Genomic DNA, 12,648 nt, shown 5'->3' on the forward strand with positions numbered 1-12,648 from the left:
GAGTCCCAGAAAACCCTCTCAGCAATCCTCAACACATGTTAAAGAGTGTTCCTGTCAGACACACTGCAGTTTCTGAACCATGATGTGATGTAGAAGGTGGTGAGGATGGAATCCCACTGAATTCATTCTCTGAAGGAAGTGCAACCTCTGCTGAGCTTTTTTGACCTGGTTTGTGATATTGAAAGTCCAGGAGAGACCCTCAGCGATGCAGACACTCAAGAATTTTGTGCTGCTGACCCTCTCTACAGGAAAGCCACTGATATTCAGTGGGGGGTGTTTAGCATTTGTTCTGAAGTCCACAATCAACTCTTTTGTCTTATTGGCATTAAGGGACAGATTGTTATCCCCACACCAGCTTACTAACTGTTCCACCTCTGCTCTGTAACATGTTTCATATTCATTACTACTACTACTACTACTACTGTTGTATCATTAGCAAACTAAATTAGTTGATTTGTGCTGGATTTGGAAATACAGCCATGAGTTAGCAGAGTAAAGAGCAATGGACTAAGCATGCAGTTTGATGGTGTACAACATTTTCTCAAAGAATTTGCTCACTTATAATAAACATGAAGTGAAATGAGAGATACAACCAATTAGTGAAAATGACCCAACAGCACTCCATGATAGTCTAAACTCCTCAGTTCTGACTTTTATACAGATACAAGCAAAGCAAGTGGTCAATTTCAGACATCAGAATGAACATTGCATTTGGAGTCCCACCCTGTGGTCTGAGCCATTACCTTCTAAGAAATGCAGATTGCCACACCAGTATATAAAAAGCATTGATGAAAAGCACTGAATTAACATCTGAGACAGTTATTCATGTAAATTACTAGTCCATTGTTGCAGAAATTCTATTTTAAACTACTGTTAAATAACAACTCAGATCACTATTGCAATAAGCAGAAAATGGGCATCTTTTATTATAACATTAGTCCCAGTGGATCGCTTATGTCATCAGGCGAGTTACTTAAGCAGACTGAAGAATATGTCAGAGCAGCAATCTTAAGTAGACTGGGTTCATTTGCATAACACAGTTAAGGACCACATCAGTCTTCACCAATCAGCATACAGATAAATGACACAATCTATTTTGCACCTGATTTTTTTTTTATCAACCTTTTCTAAAGGTTCTAAAATAGTTAAACAGATTGAAAGCACTTGGCAAACATCCATCTATTTTCCAACCTATAATATATTTTATATACAGTATTTTATACTGTATATAAAATCCTAAGCCTGAAAGTGCAACAATTTTATGTGACTTTTTATGTCACTTTTTTGTCACGCTTTAAATCGGGCTTATTTTAAAACCTACATATGTATGTTTGCTATTATTCTTTTCAGAATTTATTGACATTTAATGTGATGTTGTTAGATTTTCAGATTCTCATTCTGTTTTTAAATTATAAACTAAAATATGAAGATGTAGATGACAAAGACAGCTGCTTTACAGGCTTTTAAATGTTTGAAGTGCCACATGAGATGCAGATCATGCAGCAGCAAGCCAGCAGCTGATCGAGCAAAGAGGCGATAAAAAAAAAAACTGTATTTTTTTTCTCATTGTATCACCGTTTAAGAGGGGGTTTCAGAGGAGTGACCGCGTCTCCTTGGGGTGCGTTAAGCCCCCTTCTTCACAACGTTAGCAGCAGAGATGCGAAGTGGCTGGCGCATAACGCAGGCCGGGCGTGGGGGGTTGTGTGGTGGATGGCAAACGAAGCGAGCAGGGGGTAAGCCCCCTATTATGTATGTATGTATATAGCTCTTGTGTAAAAAGCACACTTCATAATTTGGCAGGAAAAACAGCAACCTTTATTAACAGAAATATTTAACAAAAAGATCAGATCATTCATAATGTACAAGTTCTAATCAGAGAAATAGTATTATTATTATACTCATAGAATACATTGAATATGGAAATTAAACACAATGTGCTGTAACCATTCACTATATATCCAAATTATCTCATAAGTATACAGATTACTGAGACTCTTCTTTTGTATTTGACATGAATGTAACATATCTACAAAAAATTTTCCACGTTTTCTACTGGTACTTTCTAGTTAAACTCTGTTCAACTGTTCATTACTGTTTCTAGAGTGCAGTCTTACAGGCAGTTTCTTCCTTTCCTGTAAAGATATTTGGACTAATTTCAAAGGGAGATTTAACTCTGCATGCATATCTCAGATCCATGAATATAACAGCCTGTTGTAACCAACCTTATAAAGATCATTGAGCAGCTGAAGCTTAAAGAAAATCCTCCAAAAGTACAGTATAATTTTATTTGAGGCAGTGTTCCCCGCTATCTTTGCATTTACGTGTTTCTAGATACCACCAACTATCCGCAACATTCAGCAACGCCTTGAACCAATAATGGCTGTGAAAACATCACAATTAAAACACTGTAAGAATCATTTGTTATTTAGTAAGGTTATATTAAATTGATAGAAGAATTTTATTAGTACTGTATGTTAAAATGTTTGCCTATATATTAATGCATAGTCTATGGAAAATTCTATTACTTTATAACAATCACATGTGAAATTGAAATGGAATATTTTAATTATTTCTTGTCCCTCTGACTACAGATTAGTTCCAGTTTGTGTAAGGCATGGACAGAATGTAATGCAAACAGTTTTCAAACTATATCGTATTATATTGAATGTACTAACCATATTGAATGTGCTGTACATACTGAGATGTATTAAGTAAAGCATATGTAAGTTTGCCATAGAGAAATAACACAACCTCTAACTATAAAAAGTAACTGACGCTTAATAATAAGAAGCTAAGTTTGATGATGAAATATTTTTTTTCCTTTTTTACCTTTTATACTGAATATACTGAATACTGAATATGTGATAACTTTTTTCTATAATTTTTGTGCAAACTATTTTGTTATGAATTTTCACTAAACCTTTTTAAAAGAAACTATTGGACTAAGAAATTTCTTTTGTTATGCATTTGACTCATGTTGGATCCTACCTTGCCAGTTTAGTAGCTGCGTGATTTTGGGAACCTGGGAAAGACACAATATATTATTTACCCACAATGGAGTGAGGCTATTTTACGTATTTTTAGAAATTTCAAAATTTGTCAATAGAATGTAAAGTGATTCACATTTTTGATTCACTCTTTTGAAGATGCCCAATGGCAAGAGCTACATTACATAAAAAATAGGCTAATTCCAGTGGTTGTCACAAAAATCATTTACTGCAGCTTTATACTCTTTGGCAGTAAGCTCATAATATATAAAGTGAGTGCATAAAATATTGTGAAAGTATTCTTATGCATATCCCTTTTGGAAAGCTTACAGATTTTCTACTGAAATAGAAAGAAAATGAATGATGTATCATAAAACCATTTCTTTATTATGCAGTAGCCAGGCATGCTTATTACAAGAAAATTAAAACAACCCTTATTTTGCAATATTAAACAAACTGATGCTGCTTATGTTATATGTAACAAATTCAGCAAAATGCCACTTTTTGACAACATTAATTAAATCCTTCACTTCTTTATATGATGCTCTAAAATGTATGCTTAACTTAATCAAATTAACTAAAATAACTTCAATAAAATAAATGTGTCAATTATCTCAACAGCTTTATAGTTTCACAGATTTAACATCAGTAGTATATAGGAATTACAGTTAAGATACCCTTTTAAAGAGCAGTCTGGTATATCTTAGGCAATCATGCTGCAGTGTTTTTAAATTAATATGTTGCATTCATTAATGTTCATTTTCTTTAAACATAATTGTTGCTTTTTTAAATTAAGTTTAAGTATTTAAGTACTGCTGCTGATACAAATAATAATAATTTATGTATAACAAATTATTTATGTATTATAAATCCAAAGATAAGGTTGTTAATATAACACAGTAAAAATGTAATTAAATAAAACAAACAAACAAATAACAGTAAAAAATGGTAGTTTTAACTTCATAGGCTTTGATGAAGAGCATTTCACATTATTGGAACAGAGACTGGACGTCTAGTCTCCATAAAGTTGATCAGCCACACCATGAAGATATGAGAAAGACTGATGGATGCATAGCTGAGAGGAGAGGTGGTGATGTGTGAGAATCAATATAGTTGCCAGGAAAAAGTACTACAAATGTGATGTTTGCTTTAAGAGTGTTGATGGAGAAGTACAAAGAAGGTCAGAAGGAATTGCATTACATGTTTACGGACTTAGGGAAAACATATGACAGGGTGCCAAGAGAGAAGCAATGGTACTGCACAAGGAAGTCAAAAGTAGCAGAAAAAGCATGTGAGGGTGGTGCAGAATATGTATAAGGACAGTGTGACTGCAGTGCGGTGTGCGGTGGGAATGACAGCTTGGTTCAAGCTGAGAGTGGGATTACATCAAGTATCGGCTCCGAGCCCTTTTCTGTCTGAAATGGTGGTGGACAGGTTGACAGATGAGGTCAGATAGAAGTCTCCATGGACTACGATGTTCGCAGATGACATTGTGATCTGTACTGAGAGTAGACAGCAGGTTGAGACGAACCTGGAGAGGTGGAGATACGCACTGGAGAGAAGGGGAATGAAAGTCAGTAGAAGTAAGATGGAGTATGTGTGCGAGAGAGAAGGTGGTGGAAGGGTGCAACTGCCAGGAGCAGAAGTGGTGAAGGTAAATTAATTTAAATACTTGGGTTCAAAAGCCAAATCAAGGGAGTGTAGCAGTGAGGTGTAGAAGAGGGTACAGGCAGGTTGGACTTGGTGGAGAAGAGTTGCAGAAGTGACTTGTGGCAGAAGAGTATCTGCAAGAGTGAAAAGGATGGCCTATAAAACGGCAATGAGACCAGCTATGTTGCTGGTTTCAAGATGGTGGTACAGGAGAAAAAACAGGAGGCAGAGCTGTAAGTGGTAGAGTTGAAGACACTACGATTAACGAGGGTAGACAGGATTAGGAATGAGTATATTAAAGGGACAACACAGGTACGACAGTTTGGCAACAAAGTGAGAGAGGCTAGATTGAGATGGTTTGGGCACATACAGAGAAGAGATGAGGGGTACATCAGGAAAAGAATGTTGAAGATGGAACCACCAGGCAAGAGGAAAAGAGGAAAGCCAAAGAAGATCTTTATGGATATGGTGAGGGAGGACATGAAAGCAGTCAGTGTGGTAGAAAATGATGTAAAAGACAGGGATAGATGGAGACAGATGATCCGCAATGGTGATCCCTAAATGGAAGCAGTCGAAGTTAGAAGAAGAAGAAGAAGAAGAAGGAGGAGGAGGAGGAACAGAGATTGACAACTCTCAAACACAGTCCGCAGTACCCTCCTTAATCCTGGGAACAACAAATAAAGGACTGTCTTCAGAAGGGTAAAGTTGGAGTCCATAAGCATATACTGTGGCTGTAGAAGATCAGAAAGGTTGGATGATGCTTGATCATGTTAGGTCTTGGTCAGAAAGTGTGTTGTAATAAATAAATGATCTAATTGGTGCAGTGTCAGAATAGGTGTGATGTGTTCTCAAAACTTGGTGTGAGGCAGATCTCTAGCAGCAGAATTTCAAAAATACTGGAATTTTATTTAAAATTGTTTTTTTAACCCCTTTCAATAAGACATTACAATAGTCAAATCTAAATCTTGTAAAGGCACCCACTTACGATAAAGATGGGAAAATATTTCTTACTAAATAATGAAAGATGGATATTTTCACAATATTTCTCAGCTGTGATTCAAATGACAAGGATGAACTAAGTATATTAAAGTATGCTATTTTTATATTTAGTGTTATGCTATAGAACACAGTGCATTTTTAACTAATGCTTAAAATTTAACTATAAGTACTGATTTTTGTTATTGTATTTTTTTTTTTTGTTTATTTTGCTGTTTACTAATGTTTTCGTTATGTGCCCTGTCCTCTTTATCAATGGTCTTAGGGGCAGGGCCAGTGCCCTCAGCCTTTATAATGACTGGGCTGAGAAGCACAGATCCACAGAGTGACATTGAGCTTTTGTGTGTGAAGATCATTGTAAAAACATCTCATTTTTCTGTGTAAACCAAGACCTACTGAAACTTTTGGAGAAACCCATTTTGATTCTTGTCTTTAGTTAAAGGAATACTCCAACAAAAAAAAAATTCATATATTATTCACCCCAAGAAACAGTTTTAATCTCATGTGTTCATGTAGAATCGAAAGAAAGATGTTTATGATATAATACAAGTCAATAGTGACCAATGCCATATAATGGCAAATGATGTGAAATAATCCATGGAAAGCAAAAAAATCTTGTGTCACAAAATCCATCACGCCAGTTATCCATTTGAATACTTAAAACATGCAAAACACATGTTTTTTTGCTAATGCCTCAAGATATTACTTTTTTGAAATGAAGATAGGGCTCTTGATAAGCGAATGACACCACCAGGAGACCTATGAAAATTCTTAAAGAGTTACAAGCTAGAAGGAGTTAGATTAGAGAGACCATGCTTACAATAATTGTTGCCCAAGTACCTCACCAGTCACAGTTTTATGGAAGAGTCAACTGCTAAAAAAACATAAACATATGACATCGAAGGTAGAGTTTGTCAGAAGACAAATGGAAAACTCTGAAATCATCTGGGAAAAGCCTATTGCCCGAGTGCTTCAACAGTCACAGCTGTACAAGTCAATAGTGACCAATGTCATATAATGGCAAATGATGTGAAATAATCCATGGAAAGCAAAAAAATCTTGTGTCACAAAATCCATCACACCAGTTAACCATTTGAATACTTAAAACGTGCAAAACACATGTTTTTTTGCTAATGCCTCAAGATATTACTTTTTTGAAATAAAGATAGGGCTCTTGATAAGCGAATGAGGTGGGGAGATGGTGTTTTAATTTAGGAGCCTACAGGCATAGGAGCCTGAAGGTAAATTCAGGAGACTAGGTCCGATGTGTGCATTTTGCATTTCTGTGAATTTGAAAATCACTTGTACTTTTATTTTTAAGATAAAACAGTTCCAGCAAGTTCATTGCAAGCAATTCTTCTGATAAATTAAACATTTTCTTTGCTGCAGTCAATCATCAACATTGGTAATTAAAAACAAGACATTTAGATCATGCCTAAAGAATGCATTCTATAACATTGCTATGCAATTCTATTGTCCCAGTAATTTACTGCATGCAAATAGTAGAAAGATTACAAAAGGTGAATCTATAGATAAAACATGGCTAACAAGGCTCCTTTTGTGGCTTAGTGATTCTAAACCGTCATGGCTAAATTATAGACTAGTGCTATAGCAAGAACAGAGAGTTGCTGAACTGCATCACTGAGCAGAACAACTGAGTTTTCCAGATAAAGGAAATCAGGAACTATTAATTCGTTAAAGGCCCAAGATAATATAACCATAATGGAATAAGAAAAGTAAAGTGCAATAATCCTTTCTCTCATTTTAATAAAGCATGAACATTTTCAAAGATTTCATTACCATTAAGTTTATTTATTAGAACAAAAAAAAATTACAGATTTGGTTATTTAAATGAAGATACAATGAGGTCAAAATCGGCCTCTGCCTTGCTGTGGTTTAATATTTGTTATATGTTCTACACTCAGTACAGTTATTAGAGTTGTTCTGAAATTCATCAATCAACTTTTAACTCATAAGCAGAGTTTAATTTAAAGCACTCTGCCATTCCACCTCACTTTTTTATTCCATAACAGTCAATTTATCTTGGTCTTTTAACAGATCAGAGGCTTTTGGTATTCTTTAACTGTATAATGTCTGGAATCTGAGGGCTCATAAAATTTATTTAACAATCCAAAACGCATTTTTGCCTAGCAATTATCAGAGCATAGTGTACAGTACAATAATCCACAGAAAGAGTTCTGTAACTTTTTTAACACCGGATAATTTTGTTTTCTTACTGAGCACAGAGTTGTAAGAAACATAGAAGTTGACAACCTTCCCAACAATTGCACATCAATTCTATTTTTCAAATAATACATTTTTATTATTTTTCAATTAATAAAATTAACCTCTGATTAAATTTGACTCCATTTTTGTGATGTGAATTTTTTTAGCTGCTTTCTTAAAAAGGCATGTTCAAATTTGTGTTTGAATTTAAAATCAGTTAAGCAAGTTGTAATCAAAATTGTAAAGTCTGTATTGGGCATTTTATAATACTTACATCAAAGATCTGGGCACAACAGTCACATTTCTGCACTGTACACATGACCTGGCACTGCCAACACAGGAGGGGCAGCAGCAGAGTTTGGACATGCTGGAGCAGAAATGTCAGAAATTGTCTATGATTTTCAAGGTTATGGATAAAATGTCAAAGAACTGTTACTACTTCACCTTAATTAATGAGGTTCTTGAAAGAATAAACAGAGAAATACTTGACTCTGTTACAAAATAAGTATATTGGGTTATTTTAATCTGACAATTAATCAGCTAAAAGATAAAGCAGTCAGGACTTTTAATCAATGAGAAACACTTCAGCAGAATTATATTCCTTAAGCAAACATGGCTAAAGGTTAATGACACCATCATTCAGCCAGTCATCGTGAATCTTGACTAGGAAAAAATGGCACTTAAACCTTGCAGAAAAATTCATTTCTGATTCCCCTTTCAGGTGTGCAGGAATAAAACGTCTCCACCACTATAGACAGCACAACTTACAAATATTATACGCCAAAACAGCGGGCTCTTGACTATTTTAAGCAATGTAGCTTTGAAACAAATTTTTGATTTGATTTTCATTTGTTAATGCCCAAGGAGAAATAGTCTTTTTGAATGACTTTTGGAGATCAGAGTGCAGGGCCAGTCATTGTACAGGGCCACAGGAGCAATTTTCAGGTTTAGGGCCCAGTGGAGTAGGATCCCTTCTGGCTGTAAATGATTTGAACCGGCAACCTTTCAGATACTACAGTAAATCCTTAGCCTCAGAGCCACCAGTCTGAAATGTGCAACAATGCAAATCAAGGAAATGTGAATCAAGCTTCACTTAAATCAAAACAATACTACAAACAAAAATGGCAGAAATCGCATTTAGTCTAAAATGACAGAAAACAGCACACCAGTTAAATCAAATAGTACAGACTGGAGGATTACGAGGAGGAGGTTAGGCGCACACAATGATACAGCGCATTGCCGCACCCACCACATGACAAACCAACTCAGGACCCCAGTTTAGGACCCGAGTGTAGCCATGCAATGGGTGACACCTCAGCACCACACTAGTTCAGAAGAATTGCTATTAAATTATTAACTGTCAACAGAAATTCACCAAGTAGGGAAGCAGTGGCAACAGCATGGATGATGAATGACCTGGACACCAAACCTCTTATTTATTTTAGAATGACGAATCAATAAAAACCTGAAGAATATAACCAACCAGTTTAACAAAGCAATAGTCTCTTTTTTACAGTATATGCCTTCCACAGATTGTAGATGCTCCACATAGCTTTGATTGCCTTAAGACTAACTCTGTTACCTGAAGAGGCTCTGTTGTTCCTTCTTTATTTTATTGACTTGAATGTTTACTTATAATAATTATACATTTTTCTAGGTATTGTATGTGCACATTAGCCTAACAGCTCCAGAAACCCAAGTTTATTTCTCAAGCAAATGGCTTGTGTTGAGTTTGGACGTTCTCCCTCTTCTCATGTGGGTTCTCTCTAGGCATTCTTGCTTCCTCCCTTCATCCTGAAGAAATGCATATGAACTTAAAATGGCTCACTGTGCACACCGTGCCTATAAAAAGTATTCACTCCTTGGAAGTTTTCACATTTTATTGCTACACAACTTTGAATTACTCGAGATTTAATTTGGCTTTTTTTTCAATGATCAACAGAAAAAAAGTGGCAAAATTCTTTTAATATATAAATCACAAATTAATTGGTTACAAAAGTATTTATCTCCTTTAATACAACATAGCTAAATGATCATTGGTGTAGCCAGTTTTTTTTAGAATTCACATAATTATTTCAGTGGAGGTCTGTATTCAAAGGGTCTCAACTGACTGCAGTATTACTGCACCTGTATATGGAAGGTCCAACTTGTGGTGAGTCAGTATTGTAGCCTTACCTACAGTACATGATGAAGACAAAAAGAAGACTGCAAGCAATTTCATGAAAAGTTGATTGAAAACCACAAGTCAGGGGAGGGGGAGAAGAAAATATCCTAGTCACTGAATAAATTGATCATTAAGAAATGGAAAGTGTATGACACAGCTTTAAATCTGCTGTAGAGTAGGCTCTCCATAAAAACTGAGTGATCACAAAAGAAGAAGACACCACTAGGAGACCTATGAAAATTCTAAAAGAGTTACAAGCTAGAAGGAGTTAGATTAGAGAGACCATGCTTACAATAATTGTTGCCCAAGTACCTCACCAGTCACAGCTTTATGGAAGAGTCAACTGCTAAAAAAACATAAACATATGACATCGAAGGTAGAGTTTGTCAGAAGACAAATGGAAAACTCTGAAGTCATCTGGGAAAAGCCTATTGCCCGAGTGCTTCAACAGTCACAGCTTTACAGGAGAATGACAAAGAGAAAGCCACAGTTACCAAATAAAAAAGAAACACACACACACAGAGTCTGAAGTCACCCGGATGAAGCTCCTATGTTCATATGAGACCAACCATGAGCTTTTTGACCATTAGACTAGCGTCATGTTTGAACACTCCACATTATCAAAAACACACTATCCCCAACATGAAGTATGGTGGTGGCAGCATCATGGTGTTAGAATGCTTCTCTGCAGCAAACTTTGGGAGCTTTGTGAGGGTAAAGGTTAAAATGAAGAAATGCAGCACAATACAGGGTGATCCTAGAGGAAAACCTGATGCTGTTTGCAAGAAACTTGCACCTTGCGAAGAGATTAGTCTTATAGAAAAACAACAACTCCAGCAACAACCCAAAGCTACACAGAAATAGCTTTAAAATGATAATGTTAATGTCCTGGAGTGGCAGAGTCAAAGTCCAGATCTCAGTCCAATTGAGAATGTGTGGCTGGACTTTCAAAATGCCGTTCACTCACAATCCCCATTCAACCTGATAAAGGTTGAGCAGTTTTACAAAGAAGAATGGGGGAAAATTGCAGTTTCCAGAATTGTAAATCTGATAGAGACCCGTTCACACAGACTCAAAACTCGTGGCCAGCAAAGGTGAATCTACTAACTACTGACTTGAAGGGAGTAAATAACTACATGATCAATTATTTTGTGTTTTAAATTTGTAATTAATTTAGATCACTCTGAAGAGATCTGTTTATACTTTGTTGATCAATTTCTAATAATAAAAAATCAAATATACTATGATTCAATGTTGTATAATAATAAAATGAAGAGACTTCAATTCTACATAATAACACCTGAATCCTACATAATAAATCTGATTCTGTACAGCACTATAATGGAAAAAATTGGTTTGAAAATGTGGCAGATTAATATTTAGTTGAATTGTTATTCCATTGGCAACACAATTTCTTGTTGTGTTAACAAAGGCTTTTTCAAAAATGAATTTGAATATATCAACTTACTTCACATATATAAGAAAACTTTTTTTTTCTATATTAGAATAAAGGTTGGCTCACAAAATTAGTTATTTTACTCTAAGATGAAACTTTCAGTGGCAAAACCAAATATGCATATGTGACAGTTCTGCTAAAAGTACATACCGTATATCTTCTAGTAGTGGCCGGCTTCTTATTGACACCCATTTCCAATAAACGCCGGGTTTGAAGAGATGTCGCGACAAATAGACGCCGGTTTCTAATAGTAGCCGGTCTCCTTTAAGCGCCGGTCTGTAGTAAACGCCGATCTCCAATGACCCAATACCTTTTTCGTTCGCTAATCCTCTTTTCATACCACCTGGGCTACCTCCCTCCTGCAGTGAATCATACGGTAAGTACCTTTTTGTGTCAAAAATGATTTGTCATCGGATGCTATCGAGGAAGCGAGAAAGTCAAAAAGCAATTTCTTTGTGTACATTTTGCCCTTTCGTCTCCACGTCAATCATAACCCCACAGGGAGGGCAGAGGTGGCGGGAAGAACATGAAAATACCATCTTTGACACGTTAATCCTGATAAAACTGATTACTGTGCAACTACAAGCAATGGGAGCACCTGTATTGCCATCACAAGAAGAGGAAGATGAAGAACTCGCAAATAACGAAGCAATCATTACCTATTCAGACAACGAGTAGATGGTAAGTACTGTACTTTATTGTATCCTATCCAGTCATGTCGTAATGTATAAGTATATGCGTGAGTTTGGAGCTTATGGTATTTCCTTATGTTCCGCAGGGGACTTGTTGGGCTGATGAGCGCTTTCGTGCGAAATTCGGACTGGTGCAGGCCAGTGCTGGTGGCATCATTGGCAAGAAAGTTGACGTCTACCGTACCTGTTTTTCATGCTTACGGTAGTACTGTACTGTATACTGCTTTAATAAGACCGTACTGCTGTACTGATAATTTCATTAAATCCTGAAATGTTCATCTAGTGTTGTTGCCTACATTTTGTGACCGTAAATACGGTACCATACCGTATTTTACTGCCAAATGAACCCCGTTTACCCATCACCATTCCGTCTGCGAGGCGAATAATAGCCGGTCTCTAACAACCGCCGGTCTCTTTTAAACGCTATACCATCCGAATAATTTGTTGAATTACGCCGGGGCTACTATTGGAAAATAT

Source organism: Polypterus senegalus, chromosome 5 (assembly GCF_016835505.1).
Source record: "Polypterus senegalus isolate Bchr_013 chromosome 5, ASM1683550v1, whole genome shotgun sequence".
NCBI classification, from domain to species: domain Eukaryota; kingdom Metazoa; phylum Chordata; class Cladistia; order Polypteriformes; family Polypteridae; genus Polypterus; species Polypterus senegalus.